The sequence below is a fragment of the Petaurus breviceps genome, unplaced genomic scaffold (genome assembly GCF_028583685.1).
Source record: "Petaurus breviceps papuanus isolate PSGF00001 unplaced genomic scaffold, PetGlider_PUasm1.0 79, whole genome shotgun sequence".
NCBI lineage: Eukaryota > Metazoa > Chordata > Mammalia > Diprotodontia > Petauridae > Petaurus > Petaurus breviceps.
The window spans coordinates 32,742,083-32,764,813 of NW_027186523.1; the positions used below are offsets into that span (position 1 = coordinate 32,742,083).

General features: G+C 37.0%; 1 protein-coding gene across 2 annotated transcripts in view; it reads right to left on the reverse strand.

Moving 5' to 3' along the window:
- The window catches only part of LOC138175901 (reelin-like), a 566,655-nt gene that overhangs the window by 281,616 nt on the left and 262,308 nt on the right, over positions 1-22,731 (reverse strand). The window lies entirely within an intron of this gene.

Genomic DNA, 22,731 nt, shown 5'->3' on the forward strand with positions numbered 1-22,731 from the left:
GAGAGAGAGAGAGAGAGAGAGAGAGAGAGAGAGAGAGAGAGAGAGAGCCATCACTTATAACAACGGGAAAAGAAGAGAAAGAAAAAAAAAACAGTTCAGCAAAACTAGACAACATATTGAAAAAGTCTAGCAGCTGTGGATAGTGGAAATAATGTTGGGCCTGGAGAGTCAGGAAGACTCATCTCCCTGAGTTCAAATCTGGTCTCAGACACTTACTAGCTGTGTGACCCTGGGCAAGTCACTTAACTATGCTTGCCTTAGTTTCTGGAAACATGATCTGGAGAAGAAAATGGCAAACTACTCCAGTATCTTTTCTAAGAAAACCCAAAATGGGGACATGGAGAATCAGACACAACTGAACAACAACAAATCTTTACTGTTTCATACCCATGATTCTTGACCTCAACAAAGAAGGGAGAAGAGGGAATAGTTCTAATTCCTTTTCCATTTAATACTTCTTTGAATTCTTGACATTAGCTATATATGGGGTGGCTAGGTGGTGCAGTGAATAGAACACTGGCCCCAGAGTCATGAGGACCTGAGTTCAAATCTGGCCTCAGACATGTAACACAAAAACTAGCCATGTGATCTTGGGCAAGTCACTTAACCCCAATTGCCCTTCAAAAAGCAAAAAAAAAGACATTAGCTATATATTTGCTATATTTAGCTATATTCTGTTTTCTCTTCTCCAGGTAAAATATCCCTAATTCCTTCAAACGATCCCTATGTGACTAGTTTTGAGAGTCTTCCTTATTACTCTTCCTTGAGTATTCTTTAGCTATGAAGTGTCCTTAAAATGTAGAACTGAAAACAATACTCTAGATGTTTGACTCAACCGAGAAAGTACACTGACACTATTATTCCCCTTGTTTTCCATTCTCTTTTTTCCTAATGCAGTCTGAGTTTTACACGAGCATTTTTGGCAACCCACCTTACAATGCTGATTCTTATTTAACTTCGAATAGGCATCCAGAGCCATCTCCAGTCATCCTGATTAATATGTGGTGACTGGACCCAGATGGCTCTGGAGGAGAGGGTGAGGCTGGTGACTTAGCACAGGCCTCCCTCACTTAAATCTAACTCTTTTGCATGTCATGGCATCACCTCCCTGATGTCATGGTCCTCTTCGAGAACAAAGGCCAAACAACAACTTTGAATAATGGCATAACAGCACTTAGAGAATGCTTTAAGGTCTGCAAAATGCTTCAAACTATCTCATTTCATCCCAACAATCTCAATCCCAGGAGGTAAGTGCTATTATTGTCCCCATTTTACAGATGAGGAAACTAAGGCAGGCAGAGATTAAATTACTTGCCCAGAGTCACACTGCAAGGCAGTGTTTAAGGCTGAATTTGAACTTTCATTTTCCAGAGGCCAGGTCCAGAACTCTACCATTCCATGTAACTGCCTCATTTTTAAGTCACTTAAAACTTGTCCAGTCACATCTTGTCCAGCTTGTGCTTGTGCCATTTTTTTTTAAAACCTAGGTTCTCTGTTTTACATTTTTTTTTGAAATTTAACCTTTTTACATCTGCCCATAGTTCTTACCTGTCAAGATTTTTTTCAACACTCATTCTCACCCAACAAAGCAGTTATTTCTCCTAGCTCTCTGTCATTTTCTAATTTAACATAAGTATGCTATAAGAACGGGAGAATCCTAGTTTGATGCCATTCCTTCATTCAGTTACGAACTAATTAACTGCACGAATGTCCACCCCAATACATTCATCTTCTCCCCGAGAATATTGTGAGAGACTCTGACAAATGTTTGATGAAGTACAGATGGATTACATCCATGGCATTTTCTGGTTTTATGATTGTATAGAAAAAAATAATATTTATTAGAGAAGGTTTGTTCTCAGGAAATTGACGATTGTGCTCCTCTGCTCAGGCTGGTGTATGACTCATTCCAGCTCTGTTAGCTTTCTCATCCTGCTAGGAGATAGCCGGCCCATCCTTCCCAAAGGACTTCTAGGTCTTCAGGAGCTACAAGAACACCTTGATTTTTCTTTAATGGATCCCAGGTGAGGGAACATTATGTAAATTTAAACATGTGCACCTTAAAAACAACTTTCAGCAACTATCACAGTTCACAACCTTTCTAGAGAACCCACAATGTGTTTAGCTAAGTCCTAGGTACTACAGAGACTCTTCTCTGTTACTTATCTGTCATCTTCTACTAATATATAGAATGCTTTATTTCTTGCTAGAGTCCCCACACACTGATCTGAATTTATTTTCAATTTTTGTTTTTTAATTTAAATTGTTTATCCTCTTTTCTTTTTTATTTTTTAAAGAGGGCAATTGGGGTTAAGTGATTCGCCCAAGGTCACACGGCTGGGTTTTTGGTTTTTTTTGGTGTGTGTGTTAAGTGTCTGAGGTTGGATTTGAACTCAGGTCCTCTTGACTCCAGGGCCAGTGCTCTATTAACTACACCATCTAGCCACCCCCACAGATCTGAATTTAAACTACTTGAAATCAACATAGGCAAAAAAAGGTCATGTCTTTTTTTTTTGCTTTTTGGAGAGCAATTGGGGTTGTGACTTGCCCAAGGTCACACGGCTAGTTTTGTGTGTGTGTGTGTGTGTATTAAGTGTCTGAGGTCGGATCCGATCCCAGGTCCTCCTGACTCCAGGGCTGGTGCTCTATTTACTGTGCCGCCTAGCCACCCCTGCAAAAGGTCATGTCTTAAAACCAGAGAAATTATAATAGGACAGCATATGATTACTAATCACTAAGAAAATAGTAGAATAGTATAGCTAGTAAACAGTATGATTGTGGAAAATGGAGAGATTGTAGCTGACTGGAGCAACCTAGGAAGTCTTTGAGCTTTGAGTATGATAATAAAGGTCAGGATTCTGCCAGAAAGGAAGAAGAGAGTACTTCAGACACTTAGAATAACATGAGCCAAGGCATGGTTATGGAAAACTTTCATTTTTCTTAGGGACTAATTGTTTAGTCATTTTCAATCATGTCCAATTGTGACCCTATTTGGGGTTTTCTTGGCAAAGATATTGGTGATTTGCCATTTCCTTCTCCAACTCATTTTATAGATGAGGAGATTGAGGCAAACAGGGTTAAATGACTTGCCCAGGGTCACAAAGCCAGTAAATGTCTGGGGCCATATTTGAACTGAGGTCTTCCTAACTCCAGGCCTAGCACTGTTTCCACTCCCAGCTCCACTGGGAGATATGCCTTCTCTTCTCTCTTCTATGGGGTCAGGCTTGAACATTATAGTTTTGTACTGTCAATCATTTTGCTTTTTGGTCCTTTCATTTATATTTTTGTAGTTATTTTGTATACTGTTTCCCTGGTTGGATTAACTTCAACTGCTTACTTCTTCCTCTGCTTCCATTTTTATAATATTCCTCATTTCTCATTACAGTATATACTCATATTACCATGTTCCTCATTCCAGCACAGCAATATTCCATTACACTCACATACCACAACTTCTTTAGTCATTCCCTAATCAATGAATATTGAATTTATTTTCAGTTCTCTGCTGCAAAAAGTGCTGCTGTCAATATTTTGCTGCATATGGGGCCCTTTTAATATATGGCAAAGACTCAGACCCTGATTGGCTCAGAGTCAGAAGGTACAAAACCTACATGACTCAGCACAGTTGTGAATTATCAGGGTTCAAAGTAGATCAATCCTTCAGATGTTTACAATTTAGCCTGAGTTTGGGAAACCAAACTCCAAGAAGAAGAAAAAAAACCCCAACAAAAATTCCATCTTGCTTGTGACTCACAGCATGATCGATGACATTTTTGGGATATTAAATATAAGTTAATATAAAGGAAAGTAGTTCTTTTTTAGGCTCACAAACACAATATTTCTTTTTTCTTTGCTAATAAAGAATTCCTTAAAGTAAGATAAGGAACTTAATCAGGAACCAAATTAGAAGAACTAAATGAACAGAGATTCTTATCACTTAGGTCAGATTTGAAGAATATTATGGAAGTAGGATCACAAAAGTTCTACAGCAGCCAGTACTAGCTCATGTAAGTATTTTCCAATCTATTCTTGTACTTTTGGCACCTTTTTTTTTCTGGTGTTCAAAAAAGCTACAAGTATAAATGGCTACAATTAGATGTGTTAAGACATGACAACTAGAACTTTTCTCTATGAGTTGCCTTAATTAACTACAACATGCAAATAACTTAATGCCCATCTCTTCTGTCAAGATTAATTCCTGGTTAATAATTCACAACAGTGTGTCCCAATTTTCATTATCATTACTCTTCTAGAATTTCTCCACCTTGTTTTTTAGCAATAGACCATATATTTTGTAAATTATTGTGTGGTAAAGGCATGAAGGCATGCTTTAATATTAGGAAAATTTTGAAAAATCCTCAGGGATGCTTAAAAATGCCAAAAGAATAACAAATATTATTTTGTATAAATTACTACTCTATTTACTAAATGGAAGCAATGCAAGGTGATTTGACAAGCATATTGACAAACCTAGTTCCTACACAATGCACCTCCTAACAAGTTGGGTGAAGTTATAACAGCATAAAAAAGGGGGAGATGGACAAGACTTAGCTGGTAGGAAAAAAATGACTAAGACTCCAGACAGTGACCTAAGAAAATGATACCACAATTCACTAGCATAATGTCATATGATCATAGAATTTACCATTGAAAGAGACAATAGAGATGGACCATCTGTCCAATCCTGTCACATAGATGAGGAAACTGCAGCCCAGAGAGTTGAAATGACTTTTTGAAAATTAATTTTTTTCAATGAGCAAAACTTGGTTTTCTCCCCCTACTTCCAGCTTCACAATTGAATTTCTAAAGGCCACATAGCTAGTACATAGCAGGGTCAGGACCCCATGTTTATTATTTTTTCCATTAAGCCATGCTTTCTCCTTTGACTCCAAATAATAGCAACAACAACCACCATTATTTTCATTACTTGGACATATCATTGATCCATAAAAAACTTAAGAGGCTGTTATAGTAAATAATCACACATGGCAAACTGTGTGTATCGAAAACTTTCAAAATACAAAAATCTAATAGACAAAAATCTTTTGGGAAAAAGATGAGGTCCATATTGTCCTCATCATCTTATTTGTTATTGAAGTGGTCATTAGGATGCTTTCAGTGAGCCTAGAGAAGAAAGGAATGTATGCTATTATCTTTATTCAATTACAGAAGTGGTTATTTTATCCACATGTGCAATAGTCCATAGAAAATTACATCCAAATAGAACAGAATAATAGCAGGATAGAGACTTGTCCCAGGAGTTTGACCCACAACTTATCCTTTCTTTCCTCATCTATAAAATGAGGAGGTTTGACTAGATAGCTTCTAAGGCCCTTTCTAGCTCCAAATCTATTATCTTATGGTACTAAGATAAGAATTAATTTCTATAATAATAACGATAAATTGGAAAGTCATAGTACATATTACATGTCACTATATATTCAGGTGTTCATTTGATATTTTCATTCTACTGTTTGCATGTCAGCATATTTTTGTATCTATCTGTTTAAATTGCAAATTCCTGGGGGACAATTTTCATTTTAATTCATTTTGTGTGGTGCCTAACATAATATTGTAAATCACTTGTTGATTAATAAAAACTTTTTGACAATAAGGCAACAAGTAGAAATTTAATATTTACATTTTCAAGGTGAATTTATGCTTTTCTTCAAGTACCAAAACCTTTTTGCTGGAATTGAATCACAATTACTCAATGAGGCTGAATTAGGAGAAAGTCATTAAAAAGGGTTTGTTTATTTAAGTCAAGAAATGTCTTGCTGATTTGTGGACTAAGTACAAGACGAACCAGAGTGGCATCTCCTTTGACCCTCATGAACCTCAGGGGTTCAAGAACAGCAGGAGAATCTATTATGCCAATGACTCCTTAACTGAAATGCCTCTACGCAGAGCCCGCCAAGATAGCCTTTTAGAGCGATTACAGTACAGAATGTCAAGAATCCACACACAAATGAATGCATCCTAATTATGTGCTAATCAAATGAGTTCAATGTTAAGCATACTGAAAATCTGCTCATTGGATAATTATGTAGTTGACTATTTAACCATAATGCCTATTATGAATTCAGTAAAAATACATGCTTTAGTCAGGAAGTTTTTCAAAGTTCACAAATGGAACTTTCCCCTCCCTAAAATTCTAATATGTAAAGAAAGAAATAACTGAAGACACTTTATTGGGCATGAAATCAAAGGTCTGGTTCACCTTGCATTGCTTCCATTTGGTAAACTAACAAATAAAATGTACTGAGATTTCAACATGTACCTCCTCCCCTACATGCTGAAATAATGGTATCATGTGATTACATAAGTAGAAAAGCTCTTTAAAAATCTAATTAAATTCCTTCTTTTTTTCAGATAAGGAAACTGAGGTTCAGAGAGACTATGTCAATGTCTCTTGGGATTGTTATCATTCCAATATCTGCTTCTGATCCCCTCCATTAGTAAAAGAAAAGAATGAATGAATGGTATCTAAAGTTTTATAGAGATATATGCTTTATTTCATCTCGATTTGAAGGTAGCCTTTTGTACTAAGCACATGCCTCTTTCGACAAACTGGAGCAGAAACAATCCAAGGAGATATTTCCCTCCCAAGGGCTCACAAGTATTCAAGTGTTGCCTGGAGGACGCTCCTTCTCCAAAGCTGTCTCTAAAAAATAACTCTCCTTCCTCCCTCTACCCTCAACCCACACCCCAGAGTCTCTGAAGAAGGAAGAAACTGATCAGGTAGAATTTATAGAAGGGGGAAACACACTCCCAGAAATCATGTCCCTGGATATAACAGAGGAACCAATAACTACCAAAGACTCCGAGAGAGCCTGGAAAGAGCACTTCTGGGAATTCTAGGATCATAAGCATTCCTTCTGTCATCACTCAACTCTTAGACCTCAGAGACACAGGCAGTGATCGAAGTGCAAGAAAAGACAAATAGAATATGATATATAAAGATCATAAACTTAGAAGAGGGAGGTTATCAGCCGACTTAGAACTTCCACTTACTAGAGTCTCAAATTCTCCAAGGATTCACACTTTCTTCCATCTTTTCAAGGAATACAAATGGGGGACAATGCATTTAACTTAAGGTAGCAGGAAATCAGAGGAGAGGAGCTGGAAATAGGAAAAGGGTGGGAGAACCCCCCTGGGAAACTTTTTTTTTTAAAAAGCAAAGCCTGTCTTCTTTCCTGGAATATTATGTGCTCTTCCAGAAGATGGAAGACTGAATCACCTTTATGTTAATCTTCAGTAAAAAGCTGAGCAAGACAGCCTGAAGGTATTGGTATAAAAGAGAGATGGGACAATTATGTGTATTTTTGGTATAGACTTGTTATTTCATTTGCACAGGGAGCTCCTAATGAGGAAATCCCTCTACCAATGCATATGAGCACCTGCTCTGTACCTTATAATATGAGGTGGTTGACTGGGTCACTGAGAGGTTAAGAGACTTTCCCAAGGTCACATAGTCAGTATGTATCAGAGGCAGGACTTAAGATTTGGGTCTTACTTCAAGACTCTCTCACCAGGCACATTACTTTTCAATGTGTGCAATTCTAGGGGCAGTGCAGCACAAAAGAATGAGTGCTGAGCTTAGAGGTCAGAAAGACCCAGGTTCAAAGCCAATCCCTGATACTTATTTGCCATGTGACCATGAGCAATATATATTAATCTCTTTATTATTATATCTCTTATTATTATTATTAATAACTGAATCTCTTCTAGCCTCAGTTTCCTCATCTATAAAATGGATGCTAAAAAATTTTTAACATCTGCCCCAAAGGGTTGTTCTGAGTTTCAAAGTGAGATAAAGTATGCAAAACACTGTAAACCTTAGAGCACTATATTGTCAATTATTATATAGGAATATATTGATTGTGATCTCTGCTGTTTTATGAAGGAGCAGAAAGGCTGATTTGGTATCCCATTAGAATTACTTTAGTTCAACATGCCACACAGTAGATGCATAAATTATGCTCTACCTAGTAGGTTGTGAACTCCTGGAAGGCATGGATGCTTTCTTTCTTTCTTTTTTTTTTTTGTCTGATTCTTCAGCATCCAGCACAGTGTTTATCACATAGTAGGCACCTAATAAATATTTGTTGATCTTTTTTTGGTCTTTTTGGAGGTGGGAAAGTAGGGAAATCAGGGTTAAGTGACTTGCCCAAGGTCATGAAGCTAGTAAGTATTGTCTGGGACCAAATTGGAACTCGGGTCCTCCTGACTCCAGCACTGGTTCACTGTGTCACCTAGCTGCCCCATATTTGTTATCTTAATGTGATTATGTTGCTGTTGGATATCTCCAACTAGATATTTCAAAGATATCTTAAACTCCACATGTCCAAAATAGAACTAATAATCTTTTCCACTAAACCCTCTCCTCTTCCAAATTTCATTTTTCCTGTCATGTGTGGCATGCTCCTTCCAGGGTCTCAGCTTCATAACTGGCTTTATCCTGAACTCTTCACTCTAACCCCACAAACAAGCCGCTGATACATCTTGCTATCTTTTCCTCACAATATACTTTGTGTTCAAATATCTCCTTTTTCTCTATTCTCAAAGCTACCACCTCTGTTCAGGTCCCCATCATTTCTCTCCTAGACTATTCCCATAGCCTAAATGGTTTCCCTGACTCAAAGTCTCTTCCTCTTCTCCCACCATCCCCTCGCAGTCTATCCTATATACTAATTCAAAAGTAATTTTCTGATTGTTCTGACCATGTGACTCTTCTACTCAGCCAACTTCAGTAGCTTTGCTTTTGCCTCTAGGTTAAAATACAAATTCCTATATTTAGCTTTCAGAGACTTGCACAACCTGCCTTCAGCCTAGCTCCCAAGCCCACTCAGAGACAGCCCAATTGGGCCTTTTCTATTCTTTACACATGACACTCCCTTTCTTCTGTGTCTTTGCACTGAAATGCTTGCCTGGGACACACCTCCTTCCTACCTCTGCCTGATAAAGTCCCTCTCCTCACTTAGGAAATAGCTTAGACACCATCTTCTTCATGAAACTTTTCCTTATCCCCAAATGATAGTGCCTTCTCTCCCAAATCATCTTGGGCCTAATTACTTTGTTACACACTTATTTTCTAATTGGGGATAGAAAACATATATACATATGTATATATATATGTGTGTGTGTGTTATGCATGTATATAAACATTATTTTATATGTACACACATATATGTATACATATATATTATAGGTGCTTATTATCTCCCCATTAAAATATAAGCTTATTGTACATAGGTATTGTCTCATTTTTTACCATTTTATTGCCAGCATCTAACATAGTGATTGTCACATAACAGATACTTAAAAATATTTATTGGTTAAATTATTAATGGCAGCTAGGAGGCGCAACGGCTAGAGTGCCAGACCTGAAGTCAGGAAGACTCATCTTTCTGAGTTCAAATCTAGCCTCAAACACTTACTATCTGTGTGACCCTGGGAAAGTCTCTTAGTCCTCTTTGTCTCAGTTTATTCATCTGTAGAATAAATTGAGGAAGGAAATGGCAAACCACTCTAATATCTCTGCCAGGAAAATTCCAAATGAGGTCCTGAAGGGTTGGATATGATTGAAATGACTGAATAACAAAAATGATGAATATTATTTTTTCTTCTTTGAATGACTGATATTACTCTTTTTCCTTCTTGTTCTTTCTTCAACATTGCATCAAAACAGACAATTTTAGAACTACTGAGCTCAAATTATATTATAGTGAAAAGAAGAAGGGCCAGGGAGACAATAAAATTTAGGTTCTTTTTCCTGTTTTGCTATCAGTTAGGAACATGATTGGAAATGAAGTTATCTAACTTTTCTGGGTCTTGGTTTCCTTGTGTATAAAGTGGTAGAGCAAGGTGGAAGGATGGATTAGATGGCTAATATAATTGCCATCTAATTAGGTGCCCACCAGTTTTACAATGTAAGAGATACAGAAAAACTGCAAGAGAATTTGTCCCCAAAGGCCTATCTTACCCATACATTGGACTGTACAGTCCTTTTCCTCTCTAAATTTCATGATTATAGGATACTACGAATAGAACTCCCAAGCAATTATCTATGAATTCATAGATGGGTCACAAAACCTCTGTTCTGGTGAACTGAATTCGTTATTTTGATAGAAGCAATTTGTATATGAGCAGAATAGATCTTAGTATGTTATACTAAAAGGAATAACCTGATTTTGATGACAAATACTCTCCAAAAAAGAGAAGAAAGTGTTAAAAAGGAAATTCTGTCCTTATTCCTATGTCAGATCATGTACAGAGGCAAACAATGATAGATGTTAATCGCTAACAGCAGAAGCCCCCTCCCCCAACTCTCCTTATCACAGCTCTGTGAGAGAGAGGTCTTAGTATTCACTCAGCCTCCTTTACTTGTTGCCTTTCTGGGTAAAACCATTTCAATTGTACAAATGCTACAGTTTCTGTACATGACGACATCAGCCCCACATACAACAATGGTCAGTCACAGAGCACACAGAGATAGCACATTGTTCTTTGTTGAAATTCAGAGGATATAGCTATGAGGTAGCAATTTGAGTTCATGGGTGAGAAATGGGGGGAAAAATTGGTTATTGAATCATGATAATGCCTTGTGGCAGCATGGCTTCGCAGCGTCAGGATGTTTCTCAGTCCCATGTGGCAAGTGGGGAATTCTAGCTGAAAGGAGCCCAAAGATACCACTTTAATGAAGAATCACTCCATTCCACCTGAAAGGAAATCTGAGAATGATTCTTTCATCTGTCACTAGCAAATGAATTCAACTTCAGAGCAGGCAAGAAAATGTGATCAGGCTACTTGAAACAAATCACTGTTACATTAGTAAGAATTGGCCATTTGCAAGAAGCAATATGTCCAGTTTTTCATCAGTCCAAATTATCAATCAAAATGCCAGTTGGTATCATTTGCATGTGGCAATTTGATATTTATGCCTACAGCAATACTTAAGGCCAATGGGGGGGAAAGTCCATTGGGAAAATTCAACAAATTCCTAACTAAAGAAAAAAAATTAAAGGTGATGTTTTTGAAAAGAGGGTCATTGTAAGTTAATGAAACCTCTGTTTCAACCTTTCATTGTAAATTGGTTTCAAGGGTCTAAAGAGTTCAAATGGAGCAGAACTGCAAAAACCATATAATAACAGCCCTATACCAAAACATACTTCCCTTTCCATTTTAAAATAGCATTGTATGTACTATAAATTCAAGTTTTCAAAAACAATTACTATCCATCCTATTTTTTTAAAGCAAGGGAGCATTAGTGAGATGTTTCTGCATTTGTTGAATTTCTTAACTCAAGAGGTTACAAAATTTTTAGGATTTAGAAAGCATATTTTTTTTCCATTTTATATTGTTTACAGTAGGATATAGAAGAGTGGATAGCAGCTAGATGGCTCAGTGGTTATAGTGTTGGATCTGAAGTCATGAAGACCTGAGTTTGAATGTGACCATAGCCATTTACTAGATATGGGAGCCTGGTCAAGTCACTTAACCTCTATCTGCCTCAGTTCCCTCATATGTAGATGAGGATCATAATAGTACTCTCAGAGTTGTTCTGAGGATATAATGAGATAATATTTGTAAAATGCTTTGCAAATCTTAAGGTGCTATAGAAATGCTAATTATTATTACTATCAGAAGTATGAGATCATGGATGCATTGGCACATGTATCATTAGAGGGAGTCACCACATTGCTGAAGTCATAGATCCATCAAGGGTAAGGTAGTGAAGCAGAAAAAAATTGTTTAGCGACACATTTAATTTAATAACTCCGTAAATATCTCTTACCACAATTAGGTCTTAGAAATTTGACATTTGAATCATGCATACATGAATAGTCATCTTATGTTTAATTCTGTATCACCCAGGTGCTTTCCTAGCAAAAAAAAAAATCAAAGCTTACAAGGTAATATCTTTGGATTTATGACAAATTGTACCTTAAGGATCTAAAATCAACCACTTTGGTCATGCTACTCTTCCTTTCCATCTACTTCCTAGTCCTTAAATACCCAATATGTGTGAAATCTTCAACCTCAAAAAAATGCATTTCAAAAAACAAAGCATTCTATTTAACAGTCATTTGCACTTGCAGTAACAGACGGCTCTTTCCTATTTAGGGACCAAACATTTCTTCTATGGGTGAATCTTTCAAACTATGCTTCAAATTCCCCTGAAATTCTCCACTTTGGGGTGATTTACTAATGATTAATCTCTGGGGCAGTGTCATCAAAGTTTTGCTCCTCAAAATGAAAATATGTACCATTTAATTCTATAAAATTTCCTGCTAATTAGCAATCCAAATAGCAGGATTTGAGGTGACTTCATGTAGACATTTCCTAATTTTCAGTCTTTATTCATCTAGGTTTTTTTTTAATTCTCTTTTTCCACTTTCATAGGTTCAACCATCACTTCTCCTGAACTTGTCCTCTATTTCAAGCTATCTCTAAGGTATTTCAGATTGAGATCAACCTAGTATAAAATATCTAAAATAAAGTTGATTGGTTACTGGGGCAGCTAGATGGTATAGTGAATAGAGCATCAGCCCTGGAGTCAGCAGGACCCGAGTTGGATCCAGCCTCAAAAAAACTAGAAGTGTGACCTTGGGCAAGTCACTTAACCCCAACTGCCCTCCAAAAAGAAAAAAAAGTTGATCAATTTACCTTTAAAATCAGTTCTTCTAAGCCTTGGCTTTTCTATTAATAGTAGCAACATTTGCTTGGCTACCCAGGTTTGAATCTTCAATAACTTTTAGCTTCTCTTATTCCCTTCTTTATCACTTCATTTCAACATTTAATCAATTTCCAAATCCCATTATAATGTCTCATGGAGATTCCTTCCTTTGCATTTCCAATTCTAACACCTTAATTCAAGCTTTTATCACCTCATACTTTTGGCTCTTACTGGGCCTCTCTGCCTTTAATAAACCTATATAGCACTACCAGCTTAATCTTTTTCCAAATAAGGCTTTTATCATGTTATTGCCACTGTCTACAGATCACCATTCTGACCTCCTTATTTGCACTTTTAATCTACTCAACAGTCATCCTCTCAAACTAACTTTTCAGTTTTATCTCTTGCTGCACCCCTTGAAGAGCCATCACCTCCTATCACCAGCTCCTTAACATGCTTTGCACTCTACTGTCTCAATCATTTTATTCACCCTTCTCCTTGCCTGTTTAAATCTTCCTTCATCCATGAAGCCTTCTTTGACTTTGCTAGTTAGAACTGATGTCCCTTTTCAAAAATCCTAGTTTATATTGTGTTTGTATGCATGTTTTAAAATATGGGTTTGACTGTCTTCTGTATGTAGGATACATACAGATACACATCTCTATCTAGCTCTAGTCTCTGCTGAACTTCAGTTTTGAATCACTAATTTTGCCCTTTGGATATTTCTCAGAGACACTGCAAACTCAATCTATCCAAAACAGTCTTCATTGTCTTTCCTCCCAAACCTACCTCTTTTCCAAATTTCTCCATTCCTTTTTTTTTTAGAAATGAGGGTCTTTATTTATTTATTTTGCTTTTTTTTGGAGGGGAGAAGGCAGGGCAATTGGGGTTAAGTGACTTGCTCAGGGTCACACGGCTATTAAGTGTTAAGCGTCTGAGGCTGGATTTGAACTCAGGTCCTCCTGACTACAGGGTCAGTGCTCTATTCACTGTGCTACCTAGCCACCCAAAATTTCTCTATTTCTATTGAAGAAACTTCTTTCCCCTCTATTTTACATCACCACTCTTCTAGTCTACCAGGGTTGTAATTTGGTAATATCCCTAACTGCTTACTCTCCTTTACCTCACATAACTAGTCAGTTCCCAAATCTTGCAATTCCTCCTCCCACAAAATCTCTCCTATCTGGACTCTTCTAATAGCACTGCCTCCATCTTCGGTCAGATCCACACTATCTCTTGCCTATATTATTACAATGGCACTCTGAGGTTCTTCTTGCTTCAAGTCTCTCCTCACTCTAATTCACAGCAGCCAAAGTGATTTCTTTAAAGCGCGTCTTAGCACATCACTTCATACTGCCTCTGTTTGGCTAAGTTCTTTTATAATCTGACCCCAACCAATATTTCCAGCCCTGTTATACATTACTCTTCTTTCAGTACTCTGTAATGTAGCCTAATTGGTCCCCTCTCTGTTCTTCACTCAAGAGACTCTAATCTCCCTGACCTCTAACTTCACAGTTAACCATCCTCCATATCTGGAATGTACTTTCTCCTAATTGTTCAGTTGTGTCCAACTCTTTGTGACCCTATTTGGGGTTTTCTTGACTAAGATACTGGGGTGGTTTGCCATTTACTTCTCTAGCCCATTTTACAGATGAGGAACTGAGGCAAGCAGGAATAAGTGACTTGCCTAGGGTCATGTAGTTAGCAAGTGTCTGAGGCCAGATTTGAACTCATAAAGATAAACCTTCCTGATTCCAAGCCCAGTGCTTTTTCCACTGAGCCACCTAGCTGGCCCATCTTTTAATATCAACAATAAGAATATTATTTGTATGTAATGTGCATTAAAAAAATTCTGCATCCTTCACTAAAGTACTAATTTGATGCCTTATTACATTGAAGAGGAGATTCTCCTGTCTTAAAGGCTATTCTAATGGAGTTAAAATGTTTAACAAAGGTTTTAAAAACATTTCTTGAGGTGCATGATATGTTTGTGACCAGCTTAGTTAGAGGCCCACTAGTAATGGGATAGACATTAGGCAATTTCATGGCAATCCACAAAACCACTTACTAAAACATGGTAGAATTACATTCTGCAGCCATAGAGGATTTGACTACCCACACCATGGGTCATAGGTTTATGGCTGGATAAGACCTTAGGGTTCGTTAATCTAAGCCCCTGATTTTAAAGACTAGAAACTCAGACCCTGAGAAGTTAGGTGACCTGCCTAAGGTCATACAAGTACTAAGTGCAAGAGATAGGGGTCGTACCCAGGGTCTCTGACTCCAAAACAAAGTTTCTTTCCAACATCTCCTACCTCTATATGTCAAAGAACATGATTAAGCTGTAAGTTATTTGCAAAATGATATGTGTGTTCTTTTCTCTTTTATATGTAGTCTGTAAGGAAGAGCATAATGGGTTAACTTCAGGATGAAGAAGAGGTAGGGAATACTTGATTTTAATTTGTTGCATTGTTTTATTTATAAAACACAGATCTGGAACTGGAAAGGCCCTTACAGGTTATCAATATCTTCTTTGTTTCAGAGAAGGATACCGATGCCCAAACAGGAAACTGATTTGCTCAAAGTCATAGGGGTCACCTGGTTCTAAAGCCAACATCTTTTCTACTAAAGCACTTGGATTTAAATAACTCGGTATCTTTTAGTATCATTGAGAGCAATAATTACTTTGTGTTAACATATATCTTTGAAGATCAGAAGATCTAGATTTAAAGGAATTTTAATTTGATATATTTTATGTTCAAGAACCTTATGTTCAAATAAAATATTTATTTAACTTCCCAAAACATATGTTTCAAACTAATTTTGCCATTAAAAATTTGTGAACGTTCAGCAGTTTGATTTAGATTTGGTTTGAACTCAAGCCACCAGGGGTTTTTGTCCATCTCTTACTGATGGATTTCCATGTTTCTAGGAGAGATTTCTACTATTTCATCGTACATCCCCAAGGAACTGTTCACTCAGCATGAAGAGTTAGCATTTTGAAAAAAAAATGAGCATCAAATTTAGAAATAGATTTCTATGGATCCACAGTGTAATTCACACTATGTCAAGAAGAAGTCAACATTTCTTCTTCTTTCCCCCTGAATTATCTATATTTAAAGAATTGAGAGAGTTTTTATCTACTGAATCAAGGTCTAAGTAATTAAATTGTTTATGAATGGGGCTCAGAGGAAAACTGTTTTCTGCTGTAAGCATTGCATGAAAAACCATAATTTATAACAGTCAGGATATTCAATACAATAAACTGAAAATGAAAGTTCAATTTCCCATGGTTTGTGTGTGTGGAGAGAGAGAAGAGAAAGGGGAGAGAGGGAGAGAGGAGGGGGAAATGGAGAAAGAGAGAAGGAGGGAGGAGAAAGGAAAGGGAGAAAGATAGGGAGAGGAGAAAAGGGAAAGAGAGGAAGAAAGGGGGATATAGAGAGAAGGAAAGAAGAGAGAAAGAGGAAGAGGGGGTTGAAAGAAGAGAGGAGAGGGGGAAGCAGGGGAAGAAAAGAAGGGGAGAAGGGTGAGGGGGAGAAAAGAAGAGAGAAAATGGTACTCCAGATCCAAAAGTATTATTTCAAACTTTTTTACCTTATAATTTTTTAAACTTTCTAGATATTTGATATATACTGGTTAATTCTCACTCTTGTCAGAGACTTTTTAGTGGAGTACACATAAAAATTTTCTATGATAATTCAGATGCAAAATAAGAAACATTTGTTTCATCTCTGAAGATATGAGAACCATAGATTTTAGTGATCTCAATAGTCTTTTCTCTATTTAGAAATTCTGCCCCCTCACCAACCCACTAAGGACACATCTAAGTGTTTGGGATACCTAAGGTTAAAGCATAGAAAGTAATAATTACAATTTCTATAAGTTGCTAACAGACATTAGATATATACCAGATTAAAGAATCATGAATGAACAAAAAGAATGTTACTGGCAGTTTTTACTCTGCTGACCTCAAAGTAAGAATGATTTATTAGATTTTCATCTTCCAAATATTTTCCTGCCTTGGTAACTTTTGCATCTGACTTAAGTCCAGAGTACCTTCCAGGACTTGAATTCTCCTTTGTCAGAATAGAGAAAAATTTAATAAAATATCAACATATTGGAGTTAGAAGACCTGCGCTTAATTTCTAACTTGTAAGAATTTTGTAATCACATCTTGGGAATATTATAATCACATTTTGTTTACTTTGAGTCCTATGTTTGCTCCGGTAAATCTATATAAGTCCAGCTATGTGACTGTGCAAGTCAGTTAATCTCTCTAATAATCCTTATCTTTAAAATGAGAATAAAGGAGCGTGGAGTCAAGTTGGCAGAGTAGAAAGAGGACTTCTGCTGGGCTCTGGCTTCCACCTCCCCCAATTAATGTAAAAAGGGACTCTGAACAAACTTTGGAGCTACAGAACCCACAAAAAGACACAGAGACGCTAACCTCCCACTGAAGACAGCCTGGCAGGCTGGCAGGAATTGGCCAGCACAGCGCTCTGGGAGCCTAGCCCAGCTCCATGATGAGGTTTTAGCCCCAGGGTGGGCCTGACCAGCCATCAACTGGAAGGACTCCAGACCACCAGCAGCTGTGGTGGTATCCAGAATTATCAACACATAGATGCTAAGGACAAAGTGAGAGGTCAGTGCAGTGTGGACTTTGGGATCCAGTAGATGGGAGTGTGTTGGCCTTTATCCCCTAGAGGGAGAAGCCTCTGAGGGCTGCGCAGCCACCTCCATGTGGCAGCTTTAGCTCCTGGGCTGCAGTTTGTAGGGGGACCAAGCAACCAGTCTGAGGGGTAATTGCTCTTGCTTTAACCTGCTTGGACTTGGATTGTGAAGGTCCTAGGATGTGTGACCAGCTTGCAGAGCATGTGGAGGCTTCAGAGAGGGCACCAAAATAATACCTCCAGAAGCTGAGAAAACCCCAGCATTTGGAACAAAGCTCCTCTGTCTCATAGCAGAGTCCTACTCTGGCAAAAAGCCCAAAAGTCAAGTAATTGAGTGGCAACATGACCAGGCAAAGGAAGCAAAGCAAACAGAAGAATCCAACATTAACTCCTATTTTGGGGACAAAAAAGATCAAAGCATGGAACAGGAGGAAGACAGTGAAGTCAGAACTCCTACACCAAAATCTTCAAAGAAAAATATGAACTGGTTACAGGCCATAGAGGACCTTAAGAAGCAGATAAAAGAAGTGGAGGAAAAATTGGGAAGAGAAATGAGAACGATACAAGAAAATTATGAAATAAGAGTCAACAGGCTGACTCAGGAAAATAACACCTTAAAAATAGACTAACTCAAATGGCAAAAGAGGCTCAAAAAGGCAATGAGGAGAAGAACACCTTAAAAAATCAAATTTGCCAGATGGAAAAAGAATCTCAAAAGCTCAATGAGGAGAATCATTCCTTTAGAATTAGATTGAGAAAATGGAAGCTAGTGACTTTATGAGAAATCAAGTTGCTGTTAAACAGATCCAAACAAATGAAAGAATAGAAGGCAACATGAAATATCTCATGGGAAAAACCACTGACCTGGAAAATAGATCCAGGAGAGATCATTTTAAAATTATTGGACTACCTGAAAGCCATGACCAAAGTAAGAACCTAGAAATCATCCTCCAAGAAATTCTCCAGGAAAACTGCCCTGATGTTTTAGAACCAGAGGGCAAAATAGAGGTTGAAAGAATACACCGATCACTCCTGAAAAAGATCCCCAAAAGAAAACTCCTAGCAATATTATAGCCAGGTCACAAAATTCCCAGATCAAGGAGAGAATATTACAAGCAGCCAGGAAGAAACAATTTGAATATTGTGGAAACACAATCAGGATAACACAGGATCTGGCAGTTTCTACACTGAGGGATCAAAGGGCTTGGAATATGATATTCATGAGGTCAAAGGAGCTGGGATTAAAACTAAGAATCACCTACCCAGCAAAACCGAGTATCATATTTCAGGGGAAAATATATTCATTCAGTGGAATAGAGGACTTTCAAGCATTCTTGATGAAAAAAACAGAGTTGAATAGAAAATTTGACATTCAGATACAAGAAACAAGAGAACCATGAAAAGGTAAACAGGGAAAAGAAATCATAAGGAACTTATCAAAGTTGAACTATTTGCATTCCCACATGGAAAAATGACAACTGTAACTGATGAAACTTTTCTCAGGATGAAAATAGTTGAAGGGAATATATATATATATATATATATATATATATATATATATATATATATAGATATAGATATAGATATATATGTTTATATTGGAGGGTATATCGGTGTATGAATACTTATGTCAATGTGTGTATATATGTTTACAGGTATACATAGGTAGAGGGCACAGGACCAATTTAACAGGAAGGGATGATACTTAAAAGGTGAAATTAAGAGGTGAGAGAGGAATATACTGAGAGGAGATGGGGAGAGACAGAATGGGGTAAACTATCTCATATAGAAGAGGCAAGAGAAAATGGTTACAATGGAGGGGAAGAACAGGAAGGCAAAAGGGAATGGGTCACCCTTATTCTCATTGAATTTGACTCAGGGAGGTAATGACATACACACTAAATAGGGTACCTTGCCATACAGGAGAGTAGGGGGGAAGGAGATGAGAGGGGGGATGATGGAAAGGAGGGCTGGGGGGGAGGGAAGTTGGAAGCACCCACTTTTGAAAAGGGATGGGATCAAAGTAGAGAATAGAACAAGTGGGAGGTGGGATAGGAGGGAGGTAAATATAGTCAGTCTTTTACAATATATCTACTATGGTAATGTTTTGCATTAGCTACACATGTACAACCTACACTGAATTGCTTATCTTCCCAGTGAGGGTGGGTGACAAGGGAGGAAGGGAATGAATCTGCAATTCAAAGTTTTAAAATCAAATGTTTAAAAAAAAAAATATATATATATATATATATAGTAGTATTAATAATATTTTACATGCGATTGGGAAACAAGATATACAGGCACTGGGGCATAGAGATCCACCATGCCCTACTAGAAAAGTCGAAGGGGGTATGGGAGAAGATATGGGAGAGAGCAGATTGGAGGAGGGGATATCCTATGGGACCACTATTTTGGGGCAATGGGTAGGGAAAAAACAGGGAGAAAATTTGTAACTCAAATTCAGGTGGAAATGAATGATGTAAACCAGAAGTTAATAAAGCATTTGAAAAAAAAATAAAATGAGAATAAAGATACTTGTATTATCTACCTTAAGTGCTTACAAATTCATAGACTCCCAAAGTTACAAAGGATGTTAGAATTTACTTAATTCAACCTTTCTTGGATCAGGAATCCCCTCTGAGGAGCGGTCACCTAATTTCTGTTTAAAGGTCACTAGTAATGGGGAAATTACTTAACCCCAAGGCAGCACTTTGGACAGCTCTCAAGGTTAGGACAATTTTTCTTATATTTTCCTAGAATAGTTCTAATTGTAACTTCTAGGTGTTGTTTTTAGTTTGGCCCTCCAGCCAGGATGGGATGGTAGCTGGGGAGAGAGGAAAAGGCATGAGGGGAGGGGGCCAAAAACATCTTTAATTACTCTTTCACTTAAGGACCCTTCAATCTGATGACATTTATCTTGTCCCTCTCCCGCAAATCGTCTTTTCTCCAAGCAAAACATTCCCAGATCTTTTACATTATCCCTGTATGCTTCAATTTCCAGTGTTTCATTATTCTAGTTACCTACCTCCAGACAAGGAAGACTAAGTGATATAATATATGTAAAGTGATATTTAAGTGTAAGCTATTATATGATCATGATCAGAGTCATTTTCTAATCTTCATCTTCTTAACAACACTTACTAAGTCGATATCACATCTTTCAGCATTTGATTATATATTATTCTATATGGCTCTTTTGAGAGCCAGCAAGGCATAGTTAATGGATAGAAAGGTGGTCTCAGAGTCAGGATAACATGTGTTAAAGTCTTGATTCTGACATATATAGACCATGTGAATGAGTATTTAATTTTTCAGTGCTCCTAAGCAGTTCCCTAATATTATAACTTATAGAAGAGTTGTTTATGTTTCCTCACTCTCAACACCAGCGAAATCACAGAACCATGAAAAGGTGTTTTGTTGGTATATGTTTTAGTAAACCAAATTTGGTTGTAAACTCTCTAAGGTCAGGGACCATCTCTAGTTCCTTTAGCACCTTGTGCTCTGCAGGGCATATAATAGGCACTATATGTAATGCAGTGAATTTCAAGTTGCAAAAAGTATCTCCTTAAACACCTTTCTCCTAAATTTCATTGAGATATTGCACAACACTCATTTAAAAAAAATAATGGTAATAGCATTTTAAACAAGTAGAAAATAAAAGGACTCATTTTAAAAAGCATTTTAAAAAGTTCATTTTAAAGACACATAATAAGTCAAGTACTTTCTGGACATATATTTGGAAGGCTTTGGGTGCTCTTTGTGGATTAAATGTGCAATTAAAAGGTAAGCTAAAAGTATTTATAAGTGTGGTGAAGAAATTGCAATATATTCATTCTTCCAGTGCAACAATAACTCAACAAACATTTCGACTTGTGGTTCTCTGTGCATAATTTTATCTTGTGTATATTTCATTTTGGAGACTATTTTTAGAATCTACCATGTAATTACCCATATATATGTTCATCATTAAAAATGCACACTGATTGTTATTAAACCCCAAGTGATCTCATAGTCAGAAGTAACAATTAATGAAAGCTCTAGCTCATGTAAATATCCATATTGAATCCTTGGTCATTAGTAAGGAATTGGAGTATTACATATTAATTAATTAGCAGAAAATTAGCAGAAAACAGAAACATTTGAATGGCTATATCCAATCCTCCTACACATTCTTTTTATATAAATTAGCGAGTTGAAAAATATAAGCATAGCAATGAGTATTTAATTACTGTTGCTATTTTGGCAACTATAGGCCTTCTAAAGTTTATAAATGAATGTACATAATTATAATATCTCTAGAATTTTTTTTGCATTAGTCTAGTCTTACTAGAATTAATATAAATATGAGTACAATGATGATATTCTGGGCATTTTAGTTAAATAAAACATTCTGGGGAAATATTTTTTTTTTATCATGGTACATTTACAATATAGCTCACTGATAAAAATGCATGGTTCAGTTTTCTTCTCCACCCACCTACTTCATCTAAACTGTTAAAAATATTCCTTTAAGAAGTAGTTTATCCCAATTCCTCACCCAACTCTCAAATAAATCTGAGGTTAATAAAATACATCTCTTATAATAAAATACTTTTTTTGGCGTCTCATTAATAGGAATGGCCCAGGCGAATATCTACATTTTCTTATGAAACTCTCACTAGAATAGGGCCTTTTAAAAAGTCATCTTAACCTATTTTTTTCTTTCCGTGTTCTTGTATCAATCATTCTTACTTTTAGCCTTGAGAGTTAAACCAATGTTTTAAACAAAAGTCTGCCTTACAACTTAGTAAAATGATAGTGCCTCCCCTCTCCCCAGCCTTTAATCAAGTCTGTTTCCCAAACCTTCAGTCTCCACTTAATCTGTCCCTTTTCAACCCCTGATCCCTCTGTTCTCTCAGGAAAAGGTCCTCTAATACAAGGCAATTCAGTAAAATAAATAGGTTCTTCAGTTTCATCAAGAAATTTCCATCCATGGTATCTGGTTGCCTATAGTATAGCATCTGAGCTCTTTAGATCTAAAACTTGATTTTTTGAAAAGTTACCAACTGAAGATTAGAGTTATTCTCTACCAATCTCTACCTCCTCTAAACAGCAGAGCTATAGAGAAAGTGATTTAGAACTTCTTCCTAAGTGCCCTTCCGATTGAATAGTACCAACTTGGAAATCAAGAGTGGGGTCAAGAGTTTCCCACTACTTTGAGAGGTCTTCAAAATGATATGGCCTAAGTAAACAAAGATATACTCTATCCAGATATTCTAACTAGAAGTTAAAAATTGTATGCTCCTATAGAATCACTAAGAAAATCATGTATAAATTGTCCATTAATAAATGCCAATGCCCCAGTGGATCCATGATCTCTCTGATATGGATATCCCCTTCAAT